The sequence below is a fragment of the Vigna umbellata genome, chromosome 7 (assembly GCF_029865625.1).
Source record: "Vigna umbellata cultivar VRB3 chromosome 7, Vumbellata_1.0, whole genome shotgun sequence".
NCBI classification, from domain to species: Eukaryota; Viridiplantae; Streptophyta; class Magnoliopsida; order Fabales; family Fabaceae; genus Vigna; species Vigna umbellata.
In genome coordinates, this window is record NC_142171.1 from 6,977,320 (window position 1) to 6,998,999 (window position 21,680).

The 21,680-nt window shown below is 31.4% G+C and overlaps 1 long non-coding RNA gene and 2 pseudogenes across 5 annotated transcripts; all 3 read right to left on the minus strand.

Annotated features, from left to right (window-relative positions):
* Positions 1 to 6,697: 6,697 nt before the first annotated feature.
* LOC148195055 (uncharacterized) lies at positions 6,698 to 15,019 on the minus strand. 5 transcript variants are annotated; one of them, XR_015780788.1, is made up of 5 exons: positions 14,603 to 15,019; positions 12,375 to 12,652; positions 7,482 to 7,600; positions 7,185 to 7,323; positions 6,698 to 7,104 (listed from the first exon to the last, which is right to left on the minus strand). It is a non-coding gene; the product is annotated as an uncharacterized LOC148195055 (long non-coding RNA). The 5 variants fall into 5 exon arrangements; XR_015780787.1 differs by having other exon boundaries at positions 6,698 to 7,323; positions 12,375 to 12,515; positions 12,589 to 12,652; positions 14,603 to 15,018; XR_015780786.1 differs by having other exon boundaries at positions 6,698 to 7,323; positions 12,380 to 12,652; positions 14,603 to 15,018.
* A 951-nt stretch (positions 15,020 to 15,970) lies between these two features.
* LOC124825097 (uncharacterized) lies at positions 15,971 to 19,788 on the minus strand (annotated as a pseudogene).
* Positions 19,789 to 20,639: 851 nt separating this feature from the next.
* On the minus strand, positions 20,640 to 21,466 carry LOC148195056 (uncharacterized; annotated as a pseudogene).
* Between the last annotated feature and the right edge of the window lie 214 nt (positions 21,467 to 21,680).

The window sequence follows — 21,680 nt, forward strand, 5'->3', positions numbered from 1 at the left end:
AGGAAGTCGTAAAAACCGAAAACAACATCTTAAGGAATTGATAAAGTTTATTTATCTCCCTTGTTGAAAGTCTCACATTCATTAAAAATAAGGTGAATTAACAATATATAAGTGGATACAAATCTCATTTGACAAGCCGATTTCGTGAAATTCAGTTAGACTTAAAATTTACTTTTAACGTGGTATGAGTCTGGTTAGAACTTATCTTAGCAAAATTTGATGTTTGTTAAGTCTATTGTTCCATCATCCTTAATAATAATAGCATTTAAAGCCCTGTAGTCGGTACATACCCTTCAAGAAGAATCTTTCTTCTTGACCAAGATGATTGGAGGAGAGAAAGGACTACCACTTGGTTGAATGATGCCTTCCTTCAACATGTTTTCCACCAACTTTTCAATTTCTTCCTTCTAACTATGAGGATACCTATAAGGTTTGACTTTAACAGGGTTGGAGCCTTCTAACAGTGGTATGTGACGGACATGAGACCTAGGTAGGGGTAGACAAGAAGGGTTGCTAAACACTGAACTGTATGTATTTAGCAAAAGTGGCAATTCTGGTTCCATTTCAATAGGAATTTCAAGCAAGGGAGAAGGAATAACATCCTCTTGATATAGGGGGTTGAGGAGACAAATGATGTTGTGAATCTAGTGGAATATGAGGGTGATGACTTGGTTATATTTGTATATTTTTTCTCATATAATTTGGCCAAAGCTACGACTCTCAACAAAGTTGATGGGGTCATTGCCACTACATCATGTTTAATGTCAACATTTAGGCCACTAATAAAACAATTGAGAACAACTTCTTTTGTCAAACTTCTGATCTATTCGCCAACATCAGGAATTTTAAGTAGTAGTCTGATACAGAGCCATGTTGCTGCAACTTGAAAAGATCTATCATTGGACAATCAAATGGTGAAGGTCCAAATTGAGACTCCAAAGCGCGGTTTAAAGTTGTCCAAGTGGTGACTGCTTCCATCTTCTGTAACATCTGAAACCATGGTGCCACCTCCTTCTCAAAATGCATTGAAGCAATTTCCACACAATTTGCATCCGAGGTGTTATGATAGTTAAAGAACTCTTTTGCTTTAAATATCCACTCTAGCACCAATGTAGAACCACCAAAATGAGGGAAACCCAACGAAATGTCCCTTGTCATAGGAGCCATGGTGATCGGAGTAACCCTCGTTGCGAAACCTGAGTTTGTTGAACTTCCAATAGATTGAGACACATTTCTAACAACTGTTACAACGCTATTTGGATTTGGTCCATCTTTTTATCCTGCAACTTGAATTGAACTACAAGAGCTACTTCGAGCTTCTCCACTATTATCAATAAACGACGCAAATCCTCCACACTATTTTTGACCTCGTTTTGTAATTTCTTCAAAAGTGTGTTCTCAGTCATGGAGTCAAAGAAAACACCAATGTAGCAGTGCTAGAGTAGAAATAATTTGTAAGAAAGAATTTGTAAGAAAGAATTTATAGGGAACCTTTTGTATTAAAAAGAGAACAATATGAAATAGTGGTTGCAATGGTCATCAGAATCATTGGAACACCACTTGGGGAGAGAGTCATTCCTTAAAAAGAAATTTTCAGAAAGAAAAGGTTAGGTCAAGAAAATGAGACATTGAGAATGTTACCCAATTCTCGACATGTTTACCACTGTTACCCAATTCTCCAACGCGTGTTACAGAACCCTAAACTTTCTCTAACAAAACCTCTAATTGCCATAAACATTTTAGTTTAATTAACTTTTCTTAATTTCTTTAATTTAAAAAAAAACAAAAAATTTACTTCATACTTGTTTATAAATATCTAACAATTTGTCACGTTATTTAAAAAAATAACATCAGCATGCAATTTGACGGTATAGTTCTAATTAGAACAAATTTTCAAAAGTCAAGAACCATTGAGACAAAAAAAAAACTAAAAGACTTATTTGAGATTTCAAAAAAAAAAAAACCTGAAAATGAAAAATTTTAAACATTTTTCGAAATAGTTTATACAGAATTTTTAAAACCATATGAAAACCATGATCCGGAACACAGAATAAGGAATAGGTAGTTAGCATTAAACAATATAACTGCTAGTCTTGTATTGAATTCCGAATGTTATTGCATTGATGACTGTTGCATGATACCTGCAACTTGCGAATATAAAAATCTTTTCAATTCTACATTGAATTGGAACATAGATATAGTAGCAATTGTGACTGAGAAATGTTACGGGTGGCAATGTATAGTGACGACATCACTTTTCTTCACTTTTTTTTTTTTCTTTTACCTCAAACTTTTAAAAACCACTTTCATTCTTCATGATTCACCTTTGATTGAGCTGTCTCAATTGCAAATAATACTCATCTTGCAAGTGATTAACAGGTAATTACACTCCATTTAAAAAATAACTGAAGTTTGAAACAGAGTGAAAATAAGATAATCAGAACAAGAAATGAAAGAAAGACGTAAAAAAAAAGTTTATGGTAAAGGTGCACTTTTTTCAAATAGTCCAATTCAAAGTTATCAACCTTATAATTACTATTTGAAACATAATTTTGTTTTCCAGTTAGTAATCTAAAGGGCTTATTCAAATATTTCTGGAAATCTGATATGAAAAGTACACAGCAAAACACCGGAAGCGATGCAGTCTTTTTTTCACATCGTAGGATGCCCCAAAAAGGATATGGGATGCAGAATGGGAGAGCCTTTATTACTATTGCCCAAGGAAATATGAGAAACCTTGACATTTTAATCGAATCGAACCCAAGAAAAACCATCTAAAGAATTTCAATACAATTACACGTTTTCCAAGATAGAAGATTAGAAAAATGTCAAACTCAAAAGACACATCAAACATTCACTTATTCTTTATATTTCTTACAAAATAACTCCTGGTAACTTGAATATCGGAGAGTTCTCTGCAAATAAACTTCTCGAGAGAGAACCAAAACATGGAATTCTTCCCAGATCATCCAAAGAGCTCAAAAACGGAAGTTTTCCTCTTGCACATCTTGGAAGAAGAGCCCTCCTCTCCATTCCACCAAAGCTAATCCAAAATAATCAGCCTATATCTATCATCTAGCCCAGCAGTGAGAGAGGAATGATACAGTCTATTGTTGAAAAAGGGATTGGACAATTTTCAGCCCAGCAAGTCAGAGATTTCTACAAATACAAAGGTTTAATCCCGTGCAAAACTCGTGAGGTGGGCAGCCTCAATAATTAGTACCCATTGCATTGACGTATTTAATATATAGTTGAAAATAAGAATGATTTTATTCTTCTCAATCGTGTAAATTAAATTCTCCTTTCCGATAACAATTTAATCTTTTAAAATAGGAAAATAGGGAAACAAAATAATCTAGACATATGATCCATGGGATTTGAATCGATTACTTGTGCAAATCTAGACATATGAGTATACACAAGAGATTGATGTATATTAACATGAATCCATAAGAGTGGATTCTTTTGATGGATCTATCTAGTAAGCAAAAAATTTGAAAAATTATTTAAAACGAGAAAAAAGAAATAGATAAGAAGGTGAAGTAAGAATGTTATATAAGCATTTACAATATTGATGGTATGATTAGCAAACAAAAATAGTCAAACTGACAAAGGAAACAAAAGTGGCAGGATGTATTGAAATATTTTTGCTAAATTGACGATAAAATTCATTTAATCATGCAATCAATTATTGTATTTAGAAGATATAGGATCTGCAGTAAAAACAGAAAACTAGTCCAATAAATTGAATTAAAAGAAATTAGAGTTTCAAATAATATAATCACATAATAACGAATGTATTTAGAAACAACAATAAATATTGAATTAAAACAAAGTAATAACATAATAAAAATAATAATAATAATAACAATACTGATAATAATATTAATATTATTAATATTGATGATAATAATAATAATAATAATAACTATTATTTTAAAATATTATATTAAACTAAATATTTATTAAATTTTAATTTGAAAAAGAAAATTTTAAAAAATGTGTTTACCGGTTAACATACATTAATTTTAATTATTTTGATTTTGACATAACCAATTATTTTGACATAACTTATTATTATTATTAGAATTATTTTATTGTTTATAATAACAGCCCTGAAGAACATCATATCCAAGTCAACAAACATTTAATGAAAAGAAGTTAATTAATCATAAGCGTAGTTCACAGAATGTACATAAAACCTTGTAGAAAAAAAAAGGGAAGAACTAGATGTCAGTGAAGCTATTAAGCATAAACAGATTAATGTTAATAATCAACTTAGATTATGCATCAGTAAAAAAAAATGAAAAATTATTACACACGGAACCCTAATTTTCCATTCTACTTATTTTAAATTTAATTCAATTAATTTACATATCACATAAAATATATTTATTAAACTTTTACCCCACTACACTAAGCTAAAGCTAATTAAACAACATGGCACTCTTATTATTTTATCTAAAACACAAAATTCTCGTTTAAACCAAAAGTTCAAAGACCTCAACAAACAAGGTCTTATAAGAAGTAGTTAGTGCTTCTCAATTATTTGATTTATGTTTGTTAGAATAATTATTAAGTCTACCTATGATTAGTATAGCAGGACCTAAAATAGGTAGTTGTGTATTGGGTTATCTATAACGATTGTTCTTAGCAGTCTAGGACAATCTCTTCATCTTCCATCTACCTATTGTATCAGATTTTTATCTATATAAATAATAGAATTAAGAAGGATCTTCCAAGCCCTTTAGAACTATTTTTCTCTGTTTTAGATCTCAAGTATGTTTTATAAAATTTAAGTTTTACTAAATTTTATAAAACTAATTTGTAAAATAAAATTAATAATTTTATATTTATTTTATGTGAACATAATATTTTGAATGTGTGACTAAATATCAATAATGGTATAACAATAAAACAAAATAAGTAAAATAATAAACTTATAATAACAAATTTCATTATGATAAGTAATACAACTTATATTTTACCATAACAACAATATTATTAAAATGAAACCCCTCTTTCTAGGAAATACTTACTTGTGTCCCTTGCTTCTTATAAAAGTGAACTCTCTGGCATTGTCACCAATGCATTCCTTATATGTTTGGGCTGCGAGAGAGATTAGGGTTTCATACTTGGCCTTAAAATACAGTGGAACCTAAGCTCCTATTGAATGTCGTAAGTTTTCACAAATTGTAAACGTAAAGAAAATCTGTTCCCTAAATTTTATGGGCAAAATTCAGAGCTATTTGCACCCTCAAATTCTTGTTGACTTAAATTATATGCTATCATATCCTCTTCCCTGTTTTGGTTTCATTAATTTTCATCCCGGTTTCTTTTCTTGCAGTCTTCTTTAGTGTTGCCAATCTTTATTTCTTCCAATTAATGAGGTGGCATTGCAAACACCTATATATCATCATATTTTTTTACAAATGATTGCCCCCTAATTTGGAGGGTAGACGACCAATCTTTTGGCTTTACTTTTTTCATTCATTATCATTATTATTGTTAAACTCTAGGGAACAAAGAAGTGTTGAGTTGAGATCAAAGCGTGTGTTTCTAAGATAGTAGGAGTGCTTTATTTATATTGAGAAAAAGCTATCAATACAACAGATAGAGGAGATTTGATATCCTCCAATAACAAACGTAAGATGTGGGAATAAATAAAAATATTCCTAATAATATATATAATCTTGATATTTGTAATTATATAGAAACAACTCCTTATTTCTATAATTATAGGACTCCTCCCCAATCTGTGCCATATAGGTCATATGTGTCTAGCCTACTGCAAATATAATCTAGCCTTGGTTCTTTTAAAGATTTGGTGAATATGTCAAGCATTCTCAAGTATAGTTGACAAATCCAGTGGTGATGGAACTGTGTTTTTGTGAGACAACATTATTCCTTTATTTATATTGGGAAAAAGAAATCAATGCAATAAATAGAGGACATTTGATATCCTCCAATGACAAAGACAGGATATGAGAATAAATAAAATGTTTCTAATAATACGAATATAATCTAGATATTTTTTATGTAGGATCAATTTCTTATTTTTATAATTATTGTTAGAGATCTCATATCGACATATGACTGAATTGTAATATATATGTGGGTGTAAACTTCTCTTTACAAGTAGATTTTATAATATTGAGTTAGACTTAAAGTCTACCTTCTAATATGGTATTAAAGACTATTTGTGTGGTTTGTTAGACTTATCATGCTATTGGCTATCAGATGACCTCAAATATCTAGTTCCATGCTCGAGAAGTCCAATCCTTGGCGTGAGTGAGTATGTTGGAGATTCCATATCTACTAGAGATGTTGTTGAATTATAGTACATATATAGGTGCAAACTCATCTTATAAGTTTGTTTTGTGAGGTTAAATTAAGCTTGAAATTCACATTCTAATAAAAAAAATTAAATAAATGTATGTGGTTATGCCTCATGAATGTAAGTCTGAGGAGTTATATTTCTGTTACTATAGTATTCACTTAATATAGTATGGAAATATGTTAGCGATTAATTTAGATGATTTTGAAAGTGAGGAGTCGGTCAATTCTGTGGTTCATTGTTCTTTCCCATACTATGTTCACTACATGGAACAAACTATCCTTGCCACGGTGTTTACTAGTCAAAAGTAAAATTCCAATGATCACATAAAGGTACATACCTATGTCATGAACCAAGTCATGTAGTCTACATATCATGAAATTTCAGCTTTGGTTGTTAATTGATGATTATCTCATCAAGTGTATATATTATATGTCTGCTCAAAATGTTAACAAATCAACATGTAAATATAGATCGGAATATGCAGAAACCTACCAACTAAAAGCAACATCAGAATGTCGTCCAAAGTCTTCTGTTTAAATTATATCAGAATCTAGCCTAATGCTTTTTACTATGCAGACATTATAGTTGGCAATATCCTTGCGCACAGCTTCAAAAGAGAGAACATCAACCTACAAACGCCACATACTGAGAACATTTTTTCCAAAGTAATACAAAGATTGTATAACCGCAAGGCTAGTAGTACTATCTAGAAATTGTATTGGCCGTTATCTTAAGCCACAAGTAACTGCACATAGAAGAGTTACCTAATAGGGTAAAAACACAAACACAAGTTTTAGTGACAAATAGAATGCTAAGGAAATACTCATTAACAATTTTATTTTACCTTGGTACTGGGATGATTTTGCAAATACTCTGCTGTATATTCATGAGAAGCAGGGAAATGGGGTCCACAAAACAAAATTCGAGTGGTTTGTTTCTCGACATGCTTTACCAAGTTCCCATTACTCTCCATGATACCTCTTCTACAACATGAAGCAATATTGAAATAAGAAAAGAATGCAATTCAAACACTGCAATAAAGTCAACTTGTAGTTTAAGTTGGGTGTGTGGGATGGGTTGATGTAGCCTTTGAAATATAGGTAAATTGAAATTTGAAGGTAGAAGGAAAGAAAGAACGTACAAATGAATGTATTCGAAAAATGATTTGGTTGTCGTGCGATGAAGATGGTGCAAGCGTTGAGTGTGACTGAATGGATCAGAGAGTACTCTGTTTACGCCGCTTTTCTGTTCAGTATTACTCTGCTAGACATTTTATGTCATCAAATTCCAAGTTTGGAATACTTTTTGTATTATGTATAGGTTAGTAATATAATTTTATGTAATGTTTAGTTATGATTTGAATACTAATATAATTTAATGTAAATTTTTTATTATATGAAACTGAATGTTTATCTCCTCTTTAACTTTCATTCTACTTCTCTTCATCCATATTCAAAAGATAAAAGCTGGTAAACAACATAAAAACCCCTTTCATTTTTATTTAGTAGATTGACAATAAAATTCTTTTGTCACGGATTTTATAAAAAACCCTTCCGGATATTGAAATGAAACCATTTCTACCCTATCAAGCTCAATACCTAATTTTTCGGCTTCATCGCGAACATGGCGACCGATGGCATCATAAAAATTTACTTTATCGGCAAGAATTTGAGATAGAGTGAATTCTTTCCCGAACTCCAACATGCTCCTACTCAGTGCCGGCAACAATTTATCACAATAATCCACCCCTATCTTTTTAAGTAGGTTGACCAACATTTCAAACTGTGGTCGAGCCAGTAAATGTAATTCCACTTCTATCCGCTTCAAATCTCTAGTAAGAAGAGTAAAGCGTAATAAACTGATGGTTTCCCTAACCTCAATGAGGCTAGATATGTAAACGAATGGTGGTAGAAAATGAATCCCTAGAGTAAGGGAGAAAGTTGATTCAGTGAATCGATTAAAAACAACGGCATTATATTTGGGTTCTACGGTATAAAAATTGTTATAGGACGTTGTTGCTAACAGACCACCTACTTTCAGGGAAGAAGAAATTTTAAAAGAAGTTGAGATTTTTGAATGAAGAAATTTAAACCAAGACATGATAGCAGCGAAGATGAGTCGGGAAGGAAAAGGAGTAGAAAGAAAGAGTCTACTAGAAGAAGAAAAGGAAAGAGTTATTGTGACAGAGCAAAGAGGAAAGAGATATATATAATACGAAATTCTAAAATAAAATTAATTCAAAAGTAAAAAAAATGAAAAATTATTACATGGAACCCAAAATATATTGACAGTGTTAGATACATTTCAATGACTAGAATATATATATATATATATATATATATATATATATATTTCTAATTTGCTTTGTCCCTTGCCAGGTCTTCCATTAGACAAAGAAGGAACCCAAAATATTCTCTAGAACTCACTAGTGTTCAAGAACTTCTTGATGAGATTCATACAATTGTGACCTTGGTATGATTCTGGACTAATGTGTAATATATATTTTGGGTTCTGTGTAATAATTTTTCATTTTTTTTTACTTTTGAATTAATTTTATTTTAGAATTTCGTATTATATATATCTCTTTCCTCTTTTCCTCTGCCATAATAACTTTTTCCTTTTCTTCTTCTAGTAGACTCTTTCTTTCTACTCTTTCTCCTTCCCGACTCATTTTCGCTGCTATCATGTCTTGGTTTAAATTTCTTCATTCAAAAATCTCAACTTCTTTTAAAATTTCTTCTGCCCTGAAAGTAGGTGGTCTGTTAGCAACAACAGCCTATAACAGTTTGTATACCGTAGAACCCGGATATAATGCCGTTATTTTTAATCGATTCACTGAATCAACTTTCTCCCTTACTCTAGGGATTCATTTTCTGCCACCATTCGTTTACATTCCTAGCCTTATTGAGGTTAGGGAAACCATCACTTTATTACGCTTTACTCTTCTTACTAGAGATTTGAAGCGGATAGAAGTGGAATTACATTTACTGGCTCGACCACAGTTTGAAATGTTGGTCAACCTACATAGAAAGATAGGGGTGGATTATTGCGATAAATTGTTGTCGACACTGAGTAGGAGCATGTTAGAGTTCGGGAAAGAATTCACTCTATCTCAAATTCTTGCCGATAAAATAAATTTTTATGATGTCATCGGTCACCATATTCGCGATGAAGCCGGAAAATTAGGTATTGAGTTTGATAGGGTAGAAATGGTTTCATTACAACCTTGAGATTCAGGAAACAAGACAAATAGGAAAATTATCAAAGAGCATAAAAATCAAATACTAATCACTAATAACTCGTATGATTTGACTATATTAAAGAGGTAGGTTTTAGAAAGTGGATATTAAACCTAATTTGATCTCATAAAATTGGCTTGTTTGGTAAGTTTTGCACCCAATCACTAATAGTTTGACATTATCTTAAAAAGTATACTTTAATCTTAACACAACCTCAAAAAATCCGCTTGTGAGGTCCACACCCTTTCACTTATAGTTTATGTGAGATCCCAAAGAATAACTATGATATGATTTGATAGGAAATATCTTATAACATAATTTTGTTATTAGATATTGATTTCATTCATTATTATAGTATCTCTGCTTCAATACAAATAAATATATTCATTTTTGTACACAACACCAAAAATTCATTATAGGGTTAAATATGTTTTTGGTTTCTTAACTATAACAAAAAATTGCAGATGGTCCCGGCTTGAAACTTTGATTTTGTTTGGTCCCCCTACTTTCAAAAGCAATGGTTTTAGTCCTTCATTTCCAATGACGTAAAATTTTATTCTACATGACAAATGGCATTGCACTTAAGCTGCCATGTAAAGTGACACGTAGCTGCCACGTAAAGTGACACGTAGCTGCCACGTAAAGTGACGTGTGACAACCACAATTTTATCGTTTTGAAGTAAAATTATATTCCTCTCAGGTTTTCTCTTCTCAACATAATACGAAAGCAATATCACCTTTTGTGACTTGTTTTCTCACTATTCCTTTCAACATGATATCAAGAGGAGAAGCAAATTCAAATTTGTCTTCTCCTGGTGAGTCCACGGCTCTTAGGAGTAAATATTTGAGAAATCCAGCATGTTTTATGTTTCTATTGTTTTTTTCCTTCTATCACTGTTTAAGTTGAATGCACTACTCACTGAAAGTGTTACGGTTCATTGACAACAACTTTCTCATAAGCTTTTACAGGGAATGTTATTATTTACCAATGACAACTTTCCAACAAGTGTTTCTTCCAACTAACAATTATTTGTAATGTTAACATGTTAGGAAGGGAAATATTGAGAGAGAGAGGAATGTGCATTATAGAAGGGAATTCAGAAATAAAACAGGTAAAGTGGTTAGTTGTTTTGGGGGAGAGATTTTCTCAAAACGTCTATAAATAGTTTCCCTATGGGAGGTGTTAGGGAGCTATCTTTTTGGTATTGAAAGTCTTTGACTTTCGTACAGGGAATACCCTAAACTGAAAGGAAGCTTTTTACTTTGTAAACATTGTTCTTTTAGATACGTGAATAATTCAGTTTGGGAGTTTATCTCTGGTTCTTCTTTGCTTTGTTTATCTGGTCTTTGTTTCAAGGTTCCCAACATAACATTTATTTGACGATTGTTGTTTACCGCCAACATTTTTCCAATGCGCACCATTTATTGCCAATGTTTGTCTGGGGTGTAATCCTTTGACATTTTTCCAAAATGTATTGTTTACCACAAACGTTTTCCTAGATAGTATTGTTGACATTTTTTCGGCAAAGATTGTTTATTGTTGATATTTTTCTGACAATGTTGTCTATCTTTGACGTTTTTTTGGCAAGTAGCATCTACCAACAATGTTTTTCTAACAAGTATTGTCAATGTTTCTCTAACCATATAAATGTTCAGCTTGAAGAGGGGTGTTAAAGATATGATTTGAAAGGATGAAGTACATTGATGATTGATTGTCACTTTGATATAGAGACCGTCATGGTCTGGAAATGTGTACAAGCTTTGTCATTATTTACTTTGTCAACTTTGGCAACCAACTAGTAGACATGTTTGCTAAGTCTCTCAAGAGATCTTATGTTGATGACATTTGTAACAAGTTTGTCTAACATGATAATATATACTCCATCTTGAGTAAGAGTCTTAGAGATATGATTTGGTTACATTAAATAGGTTACCAAATATTTTCCATTATTAGACATTGATTTCATTCCTTATTATTGTATCTCTTTTCCATTATAAACAAAAATACCAATGTGTGTACCTAACACGGAATTCATTATATATAATCTATATTCCTTATCTGTTTCCCCCTTTTCAAAGTGATATCATACTTCATGACCTGTTTTGTCGCTAATCCTTTCAACAATAGAAATATACAACTCCTAAATAGAATATATATTTTCATTCATCTCCCTTATGTTGGAGCAAACTTGATATTTGTCTCCTAAATAAAATTCTATCCTCATCTCCATTGAATAACAAGTATACCAATACCCACCCAAATATTAATTAAATTACAGAAAATAAAAATAAAAGTGGAAGAAGCATGATATTATCAAGAACTCAATGCCAGAAAGACAATTTTTCTTCTCTCTAATGCTAAATAACAACGAAGAATTCTAATTGCATAAATTTCAAAATAGAGTACAAAATAAGGTAAGAATATTTTAGTAATTTAAAACAGAGAAGGAGTGGGGACAAGACAGATATGTACACACTAATTCTCATCCCAATAGTCAATTTAAAATCACATATATTATGCATACTCATACTCATACCCAGTCAATCCTAGTATTCCCCATCAACTTTGAGACATTCAGACAATTTACACTTAACAATGAAAATGAGATGAACAATATTAAGAGATAGAGATGCTAAAGAGAACACAAGAAATACATAAAGTAACAAAAACAAGATAAAAAACTCAAACAAAACATACTAAAATAATTAAGAATGTACGATTATTGAAACCAACTAATATTATGAGTTTTAGCTTAGTTAGATATAAAAACGTAAATGAAATATATGGGAACCACCTTACATTACAGCATTCAAACTAGCACTCATTTCAAGATTTCTATCAGACGTAATTTGTGTGTAGACATGTAATCTTCCAGCAGGATCTAATGAATCTGTTCTAACCATCTTATGTACAGGAACTTTCAATGGTCTTGAAGCTATCATCATAAAAGTTATGATAAGCCAAAAACAAAAGGTATGCAACATAAGACACAAGAAAATGCATCAAACCTGTTGGAATAGGGCTGAGGTCAACCTCCATACTTATATTAATACGAGGTAGTGGAGATTGTGTCTGCCATAGTAGAGAAGTATGCAAAGAAAAAAGTGTTTGAATTAATGAGAAAAATTATGATGCAGACCAGAATATGGATTCATGTTTGCATAAACCATTAATTACTAGAAATGAAGAGATGTTTTAGTATTTACAGTTGATACAGGATATGTTCATGAGATAAAGGTTGGGGATAACTTGATACATGAATATTAATTCAAGAACTTGTTGGAGCATATAATTAAGTAGAACTTTAGTAAAGTTTGGTTTCATTTAAAGAAAGAATCAACCTGATTATTAGTTAAAATAAAGTGATAGAGGACACGACCATACGAAAGGTTTAACTAAATTGAAAAAGCCTAAAAAATTCAAAAATTGAGTTATGGAGACCCAAGAACGTCAAAAACCATTTTTTAAATGCATGAAGCTGACTTTGGTTCTGTTGGAATCAAAGACATACAAAGCGTTTTAGGCTCTTTTGTATTCCTACACGCTCTACAAGTTTAATACTCTTTGATTTGCAATGTTCATGTTCCTGTGCTCCAACTATCATACATTCACTCCGAATTATCTATTAACTAACAAGTTATCTTGTGTTGGAAAATTTAGAGACCTAGTAAAAAACACAATGCTTGGGCAATAAAGTTATCATTGCTTTAAATAAAAAAACATAAAGAATGTTTGTTGTAACCAATGTTAGGTAGGTGGAAATACTTCATGTTCGAAGGAATTAGACATAGCTCAATTTATGAGTGAATTGATATAAAATCTATTATATTTTCTTCTATTTCCTTTCCTAACACTTTAGCTTCAAACAAATCCTGTGTATGCATGCATATTAACGTCATCCATTGATGAAAAAGTTTTCAAAGTTTAATTACACAAAAGCCATCCCCCCTTCATGTCCACCTTTATTTCTTTCATGTATCTTACAAAGTGTTTTAGGTGTAACTACACTATAAAACCAGCTTGTTTATATTGCATCTTGACGCTATCTCTAGTTGATAAGGGATTTGGGTTTTCCCTAATACATCCCCTCACGTTCCAGTACAATTAGATTTGGTGTACATAGATAACATGTATGATACTGTCATAGATTTGGTGTAACTACAAAACCTTTTCTGTTTACCCATTTGTCTATATCAACCATCTACCATAGTTTTAAAAAATATAGGTTTCCACCTATCTCAAAAACTTCAATAAAAAAGAAATAGGGAACCAAATGGCTGAAACTAACTAAAACAAAATAAATGAAGGATTGCAAAAGCACCACCGTTTTATGGTTTAATCTTAGGCAGCAAACAATAATGTCAGCCTTCCTAGCAAAGATCACGTTCTATCATCTTCAAAAAAAAAAGTAAAGAACATCTAATGAAATAGATGAAAAAATTAGGCTTTTTACAAGTTATGGTCCACAACAATTGGAAAGGAAGAAACTTCTGCTTAATTTGCTAGCGTCTTGCGCGTATGAAGCCAGCTACGCCTTGTAGGCGTAAGGCGTACATCAAATGCCTGTAAACGCTTTGCTAAATCCATTCCAATATTCCCAAAAGCCCAAAATGAATATCTACATTATCATTAAAAATTAGTTTTCTACAAACAGTAAATCAATTCTACTGATTTTCCTCCTATTCTGTTTTATTGTTTTTCTCAAACACTTTAACTGACTCACTTACTATCCAAACTAGAACAAATTACAAAGCTTTGTCAATCCAAATTAATTTTTCAAGGGATGAAATGAAATTACTTGTCAGTTGATAATTACTAAATTGATGATAAAGTTCATTTAACCACACAATCAAGTATTGTGTTTAGATGACATAGGATCTAAAGTAAAAACAGAAAACTAATTCCAACAAGGAAACAAAACAAAATGATCAGCCATGTGTTGCCACCACATTATTGACCACATTATTGAGACATAAGTGTTGTGTTAAGGTTTGATAATGGTAACGGACACACCAGACTCACCTGCTTATGCTCTATCCCTAGTGAGAACCACCTTTAAGAAGGCGACGTCATCTATAGCGATGTTAAAATCTTCGGCACGACGGATTAAACCGTCGCGGACGAGGGCGCAGACCCGAGAATAATCGGTGAGAAATTCCTCTGCTTTGACTTCAGAGATAACGTCCGGGAGCACCTCGTAGACGATGGTGACAAATTCCTGAGAGACAATGTCTTTCATCACCTCGTTGACCACGCTAGGAAAAATTTTCTTATCATAGGCATTCTTAACCATGAAGGGGAGTTTGGTGATGTCGGGGTGAGAGAGGACGAGTAATTGGATGTCGGCCATTCGAAGGTCTTTGGTGGTTGTCTTAATGTTCATTTTGTGACAGCGTCGACGGACATAAAAGATATAGGGCTTCTCGATCCATGGAATTCATAAGCCCGATAAGAGTTAGTTACTAATTCTAATTCTAGTTGATTTTATTATATTTTTAAATAATCATTAATGTTTTTTAATACAAAATAAACTAATTTACATTCTAATTGATTTTATTATATTTTTTAATAATCATTAATTTTTTTCCAATATAAAATGAAAATGGGAAAAACGTTGTAAACGTGTGTCAGTTATATCCGTGCGATACGCAAGAGATATTATAAATATTTAATATTTAATTTTAATTATACATATTATATTTAAAAAATTAATTAAATATATTGCAATTAAAAAAATTAATATAATAACAACCAATAAATTAATAAATGATTAAATGTTTTTGTAGAATAATTTTAGATGTTAAACATATTGAATAAAATAAGTGATCTTTGTGAAAAAAATATATGGTATGTTATTTGTAATAAATAATTACATATTTTTTATATGATAAATACTTAAATATTTAGAAATTATTGAATTATAAATGATAAGTATTTATTATTTGATTTGAATTTAATGTTGCATAATAGAGAGTAAAAAAAAATATAAACGTAAATAAGTTATAAAGATGGATAAAGTTCATTATCCTGAATTTTATATAACCAACCTATGTATCAAGATAGATTTGAAAAATAGATAAAGGTTAAACTACTTATTTATGTGACTTTTTTTCAGTAATTGACTTTTTGCCGTTAAATTGACTTTAATAGATTAAGTTTTTTATAACCTGACATTGACGTGATAAGTTTATTATATGTGACATTAGAACATGTTGTTACATAAAGTTTTATTACATTATATATTTAACAATTAGGTTTTTTTATAATAAACCTAAATTAGGATTCATTATCTTCAACCCTAATAATTAATGCTTAGGGTTGATAACGAAATTAGGGTTCATAAACCCCAAAATTTTTTAAATATGAAATTAAGCACCACCAAATTCCAAATTAGGGTTTTATATAATCAACCCAATGAAGACCAGCTTTTTCTAGCACTAACTGAGACCCAACATTCAGCACATCAACAAGAGCTTCAATCTTCTCCAAGTTTGGCAACGATTGCTCAGTGAAAGCAACCTTAACCACTTCTTTCACAATCACCGTGGTAACCCCATTTGTAACACCCAAATAATTTAAAGGGTATTACTGGTAGTAGAGACTAAATTAATTTGATATCTGATATAAACAATCAAACTTTATTTCAATTCCTCCAAAGTACAATACAATACTTAACATAAATTTGAAATTAAACTTATAAGTCTTATACAACATATTTTTCCAATGCAAATTTATTCTTTTTACAAAAATCCCTGAAAGGTTTTCCCCGCATCTCTCTCATCATCTCTAAGCCTTTTCAACCGCATCTGCAACATTATCTGCTCATATATAACATGAGTTATATGATCATAGTACAAACAAATAAGAGTAAGCCAACCATATCATACAATCATTAAACTTACTTATAATATAAATGTTTCAATCATGTATTTCTGCAATTTATAAATACCATTATCCCTATGTCATTAATCCATTTTTTTTCTTAATTTCTTCAAAATCCTCTTTTTCATTTTCATAAACCTTACAAGTATACCATGCTTACTCACGAAGCCTTATGGTCAGACTGCTCTCTGCCTCCTTCCTTAAGCCTTACTTGTATACTATGTCTTACTTTCTGAAGTCTTATGGTCATACCTCTCTCTGCCTGCTTCTATAAAACTTACGAATCATATGTTTATGTCAAAGCCTTATGGTCAAACCACTTTCTGCCTGCTTTCATAAACCTTGGGTGTTACTTTGCTCATATCAACCTCTCATGGTATAAACCGAACATACTACTCCCAGTAGTAAACATCATTTCATAAGTAATGATTTCTTATATCCACTCCAACATTTCATAAAATCAACAATTCATACCCTCTTATCCACCTAACTCAATCATGTTCATTCTTTAATCATAAATTGACAATAACCCGTTTTGGTGTCAATAAATTAAACATATTGCCAGATACCATACTTCATATTATAAACTCATTTTTTCCCATAACGAGTATAACTCAACATATTTTCACCAATCAAAGGTCATAGATCAGCCAAAATACATCAACATATCTTAGGAACTACATATTAAAGTTTGGGCTCAATGTAACGATAAATGAAATATATATGAAGTTTTTACCATGATAACTTAAGAATAAAAATATAGTGTTCATCCTACTTTTCAAAATTTCGAAATTTATTTCTCAACACATAGACTTCTAATTACAAATCCGAACGGTCAAATTATAGTAATATATCTTAGGAATCATACATCAAATTTTCAGGTTGATCTAACGGTCAAATAAAACATAATCTATATTTTACCGAGAGGACTTAGTAACACAATAATAGGGGTAATTAATTTACTCAAACATGTAGAACTTATTTCTCCAAGTACACACTCTTAATTAATGATCCGAACGGTCAAAATAAAAAAAATAGGTCTTAGGATTCATATATTAAAATTTTAGCTAAATCCAACGGTAAAAACAATTAAAAGGAATGTTTTACCACAGTAACTCGAAAATAAGAAAAATTATAATCATGAAAACTAAATTTACACAAGTGAATAGATAACTACCATTATCAAAATTTTTACATGTTCATAACTCATATTCATGATCATAATATGTATAAATATCATATGTAAGAAAGTATTAGCTCCCCTACCATCAAAATAATCTTAATATAAAAAATTCAAGGGAAACAAGAAGTTGAATCTGGCAGAGTCGGTTAGACAACTTCCCATCCTTCCAGAAAGATGCAATAAAAAAATAGATAAAACAATAAAATTTCTAGGGAAACAAGAAGTTGAATCTGGCATAGCCGGTTAGACAACTTCTCATCCTTCCAAAAATACAATATAAATAAGAAATAAAAGGTCTGGGGAAACAAGAAGTTGAATCTGGCAGAGCCGGTTAGGCAACTTCTCGTCCTTCCAAAAATGTAAAGAGATAAGGAACAATAAAAGGTCTGGGAAAACAAGAAGTTGAATCTGGCAGAGCCGGTTAGACAACTTCTCGTCCTTCCAACAATACAAAAGAAACAAATAAATGTTCTAAGTAACAATAACGTACAATTAGCATAACATAATCAATATCACGTTTTACAACTATCAAACTTGGTCTCATCACAAAAATATGTTCTCATTCAAAATTCAAGATCATCCAGAAATAAAATACTCCATATTCAAGATTTAGGATTAGACAAAAGAAAAGTATTGTATACTCAAGATTCAAGAGTAGCTTCCCTTACCTCTATTACAGACTAAATCTTCTCGTTCTCCGAAAACTTCCAAAATGTCCCCTTTGCAACTAGAAATTCTTCCAACTCTCTTCTCTCAAAATTTTTCTAAGTTTTTTGTGTAAATTTTCAGCCTCCCCCCTTGGCTATTTATAGCAAAAAAAAAATTTACTATTCATTTTTACTATTCATTTTAACTATTCATTTTTCTATTCATTTTACTATTACAAAAATAATTTTTTATTCACAATTTGATGAATTTTGATCTCTTATGACTCAAGGCAGCGTGGAATACTTATCCTTTCCACAAATTATATTTTTTTTACTATTCACTTTTTACTATTCACAATTTACTATTCACTTTTTACTTTTTTTTTCTAGTATCTGAATTACAAATATTTTCAAGGGTCTTACACCATTACCCCTGTATTTGGAACCGATAACATAGTCAAGTTCCAAGGATCTGTTCCTACTTTGATCATGCTCTGAATTGGAGGAAAGAGAAACACCCAATAACACGATCGTTCAGGCATATTACTCTGCACCATGCAAACTTGTTGGCTATGTTTTGGATGAAATTGATGCCCTCTTCTTTGCTACTATAAGGATCCCAAGTGCAGAAAGGTTCCACCTTTTCATCGGAGGTCATCATCCAGGTCAGATAGCTCAAGGGGTCGAAGAGATATTTGACTCAAATTGGCACCTTCTTTTTCTTCTGATTTTTTCATGGGTTGATGATGGAGTTCTAAATTTTACTTGTGATTTGTTGCAGCTTGAAGCAACTGAGATTTTTTCTTTTCTTGATCTGCTTCTTTTTTTGGGTTTCTTGTGAAGATTGGTGTTAATGAATAAAAATAAAAATAGTATCAAGATTTATGGTTTCAGAGATAGTATCAAGATGTATGGGATTGGAAACGGAGGTGGCGAGAAGGAGAGAAAAGGGTTGGTGAATGAATCAGTGTTTCTGTGTTGTCCTGTTGATAAGTTGTTGTTGAAGCTATCAAATTAATACTACTTTTCAAGGCAACTTCAGTATTGCCAAGTAGTATTCAAGAAAGTAGATAGGGTTAAAGTAACCCTGAGTCGTCTCCCAACGAATACAGAATTGCCTTTTAATATTTGAATCTTATGAATGCAGTGCAATGTTCAAGAATAAAAATGATGTTTGGAGAAGGTTTAAAGAACAAATAAGAAACTTAAAAACGATTATAATGAAATAGGCTAATTCCACTCTTTTCCAAGATAGATTTATCATCGATTATTCACAAATAATTATTTAATTGATTATTATTTAACTTTCAAATTAATTAAAGTACATTCTTAATTAATTTGAGGGCGATCATGCACTTAACCAAAGTAAATTATCAATCAAATGCACTTAATTATTATTTCTCGAAGGAACACTTGAGAATTTACATACTACAATTTTGAAGCACGGTAAACGTACGAATAAGATACCGAAAATGATTGGTGAAATAACAAGCCATCCTAGTAATTGCAAAAGTTTGATAAACAAGGGATTTTAAAATTTGAGTAGTTCAAATTTAAGAAAGGCATCAATCATGATACTGCAAAAAGCAAAATGATTCAAGCCAAGAATAACTTAGTCATCAGACTTCTTCAGGAGTTTACTTTGTTAAAAGATAAAAATTTAGCTCATGTTATTGAAATATCAATGATTGTAACACTACGAGAAAGAGGAAGTCGTAAAAACCGAAGAGGCCGTGTCACCGAAGTGGACTTTGTCCTAATGTTCATATTGTAAAAAAATGGATTATACCAAACTATTATTCTTTGCATGGTTTTCCAAACAAAATTATTTGTGTCTAAATATGATAATTTGGAATCTAAAATTTATAATAAAAAGTATCAAGAATTTTTAAAATACAATTTTAGAAAATCTATCAATCTTGGTCAATTTCATGCATTTCTTAGTGAAAAGTCATAGTCCATGATTCTTGATTAAGATGTTTTATACCATATATCGAGTAACATATCTTCATTTTTCCTTTTTTTTCTATAAAAAATATACTTATTTTATTATTGTTTTTTATGGATCGAAAGTAGCATATTAAGGAATTGATAAAGTTTATTTATCTCCTTTGTTGGAAGTCTCACATTCATTAAAAATAAGGTCAATTAACAATATATATGTGGATACAAATCTCATCTGACAAGCCGATTTCGTGAAGTTGACTTAGACTTAAAATTTATTTTTTAACGTGGTATCCGAGTCTGGTTAGAACCTATCCTAGAAAAATTTGATGCTTGTTGAGTCTATTGTTCCACCATCCTAAATAGTAATAGCATTTAAAGCCCTATAGTTAGTACATACCCTTCAAGAACCATCTTTCTTCTTGACCAAGATTATTAGAGGAGAGAAAGGACTACTGCTTGGTTGAATGATGCCTTCCTTCAACATGTTTTCCACCAACTTTTCAATTTCTTCCTTCTGACTATGAGGATACTTATAAGGTCTGACTTTAACAGGGTTGGAGCCTTTTAACATTGGTATGTCATGGACATGAGACCTATGCGGGGGTAAACTAGAAGGGTTGCTAAACACTGAACTGTATGTATTTAGCAAAAGTGCCAATTCTAGTTTCATTTCAATAGGAATTTCAAGCAAGGAAGAAGGAATAACATCCTCTTGAACCATTTGCATGTTGTACACTTCAGCTATAGCATTTATGTTGACATTCTTTGTATGTGATGTAATTGGGCTGTATTAGGAAGATGATCATTGTCACCTTGTAATGTACTAAATTTTTCACCTTGTAAAAACTTGATTTGAAGTGTCTCATAATTTGCCAAGTGAGAGCCAGTGGTTTTGAGCCAACTAACACCCAATATGAGGTTTGCACCAGAAATTGGTAACAAAAACGCGGATAACTGAAAGACATTGCCTTGAGCTTGTAATTTTAAGTCTTGAATCAATCCCTCTAACTCCATATAATTTCCATTACCCGCCATGACTACAAACTTTGGAGCTTGAACAATTGGGAGTTTTAAGAACTTTGCCACCCTTGGCTGAAGAAAATTATCTGAGCTGCCTCGATTAATCAACATTATGACTGACAAATTGCCTATATAAGCCTGGAATTTTATTGTCCATACTGCCAAACCTCCTTTTAAAGAATTCAAGGATAGGTGATGGGCGTTCATGTTTGATGTATCTTATTTTACGGTATCATATGGTGGTTCTTTCTCCCTTTCCTGTTCTTCTTCACCAAGTTGCAACACAAAACATTGTCTATTAGGACACTTATGGTTGAAGGAAAAATTTTCATCACAGAAATAACACAAACATTTTTCACGTCTCAATGGCATTTCAACAGGGCTTATCCTCTTGACATTGGGGTTTTTAGTTGGGGCCCCA